We start from the raw sequence: 5214 nt of genomic DNA, 5'->3' as shown, positions 1-5214 counted from the left end.
TGCCCCCCCCCCCCCCCCCCCCCCCCCGGTGCGACCGCCCTGGCCCACGCCTGTCCTTTCTTCCCGTGATTTGTTGTTTTTTTTTTTTTTTTTTTCCTCCCACCTCCACTCCTGTCGCCGCTTCCCCTGATCGGATCGGCCCCGCCTTCGTTTGCATTACTATCCTTGACACCCGTTTCTTTCGTTGTAGCACTGGTGGGGGCTGCGTGACGGCGAGACGACGACCATCCACAAACGGTGTCTGGTGGCAGGAAGGAGGGTCTCGGTTAGGCGTCCATTCGATCCACAAAGCCCTCTTGGTGCGCCCTCCGTTCCATGTCCCCCTCCCCCCACCCCAGCCGGGAAACGCTACTGACCCAGGTGGCTGGGGACGAGGCTGTGCGCCGGCGAGGCAGGTGCTGCGTCCCGGCCGCTCTGCTGCGATCCGCCCGTAGTCGTCACACACGGACTCCCTCACTCCACCACCGTGGTGCCCGGACGCCCCCTGCCTGTTGGTCGCTTTTATACTACCCAAAGAGGTCGACGGGGTGGGCGGTGGGGCTTGAGGAAGCTGTCTGGGAGTACATGGATGGAAATAGGAACAGTTGTAGTTAGAAGGAATGGGAAGGGGTGGGGTGTGTGCGCGGGGGCGGGGGCGGGGGGGGGGTGGGTGTGTGGGTGGGTGTCTTCACGCGCGCACGGGAGGGGCGGAGGGGCAGAGAATAGGATCTCAAGGTCATTTTGGAAATACCAACCTGTGTTATTCTCCAAGCACCTTCAACAGAAGTATTTGGTGTAAAAGACGACCACAGAGGGACAACTCAAAACACCACCCCTGCGGCTCAGGGGCCCCCAGACAGACAGGGAGGGTCAGGACCGGTAGGACAGCAGAAGTGCTCCCCCACCCCGACTTAGATTTGAGGCTCTGCCAGACTCAGGCGGTGCTAGTCGCCCACTCTCTTGCCGTCGAGAAGGAATTCCTGTTCTCCTGTGGGGTCATGTAGTTCGGGGAACTTCCCAAGCCGCTCAGCTCACAAGAACACCTACGCCCAGTGTCATGGACTCCCTCCCTCACACTCGCCATCCCCCTCTGAAGCCCAGAAGGGAAAGAAAAAGAAAACATCGACTGCCTGCCTGCCCGCCCGCCCGCATTTACTATTCTAGGTGTTTCCTCACCTATTAACACTGGAAACACAACTCGCATGCCAAAATTCCCATCCTTGTAAAAGCGAACAGTTCAGGGGCACCTGGGTGCCTCACTCGGTAAGGTGTCCCAGTCTCGCCTCAGGTCATGATCTCGGGGTTCTTGAATTTCAGCCCCCACATCTGGCTCTGTGCTGACACCTTGGAGCCTGCCTGGTGATCCATTCTCTCCCTCCCTACCCCCTCTCTCTCCCACTCACTCAACTGGAATGAATGCATACGTAATAAGTAAACAAATGTATAGGTGTGTGTACACTTCAGCGGGCTATCTTAGGCTACTACTCACAAAGCTATGGGACCATCACTGTTCATTCCAAACTATTTCCATCACCTCAAAGAGAAAGAAACCCCACGCCCCCCTCTTCCTCACCCCCCCCCCCAAGTACCTTAGACACTGACTCTTGGTAGCCCTGCAATGTTGCCAAACATTGGTGCTCCCCAACCTCCCCCCCTCCCCCCCCCCCCCCCCCCCCGTCAAAGAACTCCCCTAATTCAGGCACTTCCGGGTTGTTCCAACACCTGGAACGGGGGGGGGGGGGGGGGGGGAGGAGGGGAGACTGGTGTGTTGGGAGAGTGCGGGGGGGGGGGGGGGCGGCACGGGACACAGAAGCACTCTGCCCCCCCCCCTTCCCTTTGCCTCTCTTCCATCTGGGGTTTCCTGAGGTGTATCCTTTGACGCCATCACTCATCTATGAGAAATGAGAAAAAGAGGACCGAACGTGGCTAGATCGTTTTCGATAGCCCGATACGCATACCCACACGCACGCCGAAAGAAACGAAAATTACAATCCGCTGGAAGGTCAAACAACGGCAGAGTGGTGCAATGAATGACGCTACACTCACACGATACAAGAGAATGCAGCTGTTACAGATTATGTTGGCAGAGAGGTTTTGGTAGCACGGGAATCCGCTTGTGGTGTTCCGATACTTCATGACAAGCGGTGGGAAACCTTCTACGTAGGGTGAGCTCTCTTGTATCCGAAGACACCAAATCATCATTTCAAAGGCTACGGGTGGTGAAATCGCTCTGGCTTGCAACTTCTTACCCCCTATGTTGTTCTCCATGATTGCATTTCAGCTTCCTCCCTTATCCGAGCCAACGACCCTGCCTGGTTTTTATGTATGTATTTCTGTTTTTAAAGAGATAAGTACGACATTGGATCCTAAACGGAGGCAGAGCTTTGGCTACTGGTCTCAGAAACGATGATTGTCTTTATTTGTATGGATCCGCCTAACTTTTGCCTCTCACGCCTTTCCTCTCGCTGCAGAACATCTTAAGATGAAGGGAGCCCGCTCAGGTGGCGCCGCTTGTGGAAAAAGTCATCGGGGCAAAATAGTGAAAGCAGCGTCGATAAAGAATAGGTTGCGGGTTAGACACATATTCCCGTTTGATCCCCACCCCCCATCGATCAATCACTTACTCCCCTTTGATACCATGTTTTGTTTATTCCTGTATTTGTGGATGGGTTTTCAAAGATTTTACTGTAAGCGCGCGCTACACCCAGCGTGGGACTCGAACTCGCAACCCACGAGATACAGTGGCACGATCCACCACCTGAGCCCACCAGGTACCCTGATGCCACGTTTTCTTTCTTTGCCTCCCTGCCGGCCTGCCTCTCTGCCTGCCTCCCGGCCGGCCTGCCTGCCTGCCTGCCTGCCTCCCTCCCTCCCTGCCGGCCGGCCTGCCTGCCTGCCTGCCTGCCTCCCTCCCTCCCTCCCTCCCTCCCTCCCTCCCTCCCTCCCTGCCTCCCTCCCGGCCGGCCTGCCTCCCTCCCGGCCGGCCTGCCTCCCTCCCGGCCTGCCTGCCTGCCTGCCTGCCTCCCTCCCTCCCTGCCGGCCTGCCTGCCTGCCTGCCTGCCTGCCTGCCTGCCTGCCTCCCTCCCTCCCTCCCTGCCTCCCGGCCGGCCTGCCTCCCTCCCGGCCGGCCTGCCTCCCTCCCGGCCTGCCTGCCTGCCTGCCTGCCTCCCTCCCTCCCTGCCGGCCTGCCTGCCTGCCTCCCTGCCTGCCTGCCTGCCTGCCTGCCTGCCTCCCTCCCTCCCTCCCTCCCTCCCTCCCTGCCTCCGGCCTGCCTGCCTCCCTCCCGGCCGGCCGGTCTGCCTGCCTCCCGGCCTGCCTCCCTCCCGGCCTGCCTGCCTGCCTCTCTGCCTGCCTCCCGGCTTGCCTGCCTCCCTCCCGGCCGGCCTGCCTCCCTGCCGGCCGGCCTGCCTCCCTCCCTCTCTGCCGGCCTGCCTGCCTCCCTCCCTGCCGGCCTGCCTCCCTCCCTCTCTGCCGGCCTGCCTGCCTGCCTCCCTGCCGGCCGCCCTGCCTGCCTGCCTCCCTGCCGGCCGCCCTGTCTGCCTGCCTCCCTGCCTCCTTGCCGGCCTGCCTGCCTCCCTGCCTCCTTGCCTGCCTGCCTCCCTCCCTCCCTGCCTGCCTGCCTGCCTGCCTGCCTGCCGGCCTCCCTCCCTGCTTGCCGGCCTGCCTGCCGGCCTGCCTGCCTGCCAGCCTGCCTCCCTCCCTGCTTGCCGGCCTGCCTGCCTGCCGGCCTGCCTGCCTGCCTGCCGGCCTGCCTCCCTCCCTCCCTCCCTCCCTCCCTCCCTGCCTGCCTGCCTGCCTGCCGGCCTCCCTCCCTGCTTGCCGGCCTCCCTGCCGGCCTGCCTGCCTGCCGGCCTGCCTCCCTCCCTGCTTGCCGGCCTGCCTGCCTGCCTGCCTGCCTGCCTGCCTGCCGGCCTGCCTGCCTGCCTGCCTGCCTGCCTGCCTGCCTGCCGGCCTGCCTCCCTCCCTCCCTCCCTCCCTGCCTGCCTGCCTGCCTGCCTGCCTGCCTGCCTGCCTGCCGGCCTCCCTCCCTGCCTGCCGGCCTGCCTCCCTCCCTGCTTGCCGGCCCGCCGGCCGGCCGGCCTGCCTGCCTGCCTGCCTGCCAGTCTGCTTGCCTCCCTGTCTCCCTGCCGTCCTGCCTCACCTCCCTCCCTGCCTCTACGTCCAACTGAAACATGAAGTCTGTGAGGTGGGAGCTGTAGCCATCCGGTTCTTCCTATATCCTGATCACAGACCATAGAACGATCTTTGCCATAGATTCGTGTTTTCAATAAATCATCTGTTCGATGGCTATCGATAAAGGAAATTGTCAACTTTTAACGGCTGTGGACCCTGCTCCTGGGCTCCCAGGGAAGCTAGGCTTTAACATTTACCAAGCTCCAAATGACCCTGCCAAACCCCAAAGCGTGTGCTCTGTTTCTGTCCTGAGCACACGTTGCATGTCCGCTTCATTTAAATAAACAACAACAACAACAACAAAAATGGATCAAAGGGGTGACTTGGCTGGCTGGCTCGCTCAGCTAGGTCAGGGGAGCGGGTGACTCTTCATTGCCAGGCTGTGAGTTTGGGCCTTATGTTGGGTGAGAAGAGGACATAAAAACAAAACCAATCCATCAGTCAGTCAGTCAGTCAGTCAGTTGAGAATTAAAAAGGAGCCTTCCAAACATACAGATGAGAAAATGGAAGAAAACCTCCCTGGATCCCCAAAGATTAAAGTCATACAGCTTTGCACATACTGAAAACAGAAAGTAAACCCTGTAAAAATTTTCTGCCGTGTCTTTCGTCATTATACCTCGTAACAACAACAACAACAACGACAACAACTCCTCCTTCTCCTCCTCCTCCTCTTCCTCCTTCATCCATTCTATTTAAGAATTCCCAACACTGACAACTCTTATAAAGACCATCCAAGCACGGGACACAGAACTGCATTAGACCACATTCTTATGGCTACCTGGCAGACATTAGAACTTCCGGCCTTCGTGGTGACACCCCGAGCTCACTGGTGAGCTCTGCTTCCGAGTATTCCCGTGAAGCACACCACAAGCTCAGTCCGTGTTCACGGGACCACACTTAACAGATCGGGAACAGAACAGAACACACACCATACGGTGTTCACAGCAGCTGACGGAAGGGCAGGGGAAATACAAGTACCTCACACATCCAACTAACGGGGTTCTCTGAGAACAAAACTCTCTTTACGTCTTCCAACGTCTTCCAACGGGTGTGGATGTCCTT

This window comes from Panthera onca, chromosome E1 (assembly GCF_046562875.1).
Source record: "Panthera onca isolate mPanOnc1 chromosome E1, mPanOnc1 haplotype 2, whole genome shotgun sequence".
Lineage (NCBI taxonomy): Eukaryota > Metazoa > Chordata > Mammalia > Carnivora > Felidae > Panthera > Panthera onca.
The sequence above is the reverse complement of the archived record's forward strand: the minus strand, read 5'-3'. Positions refer to the sequence as shown.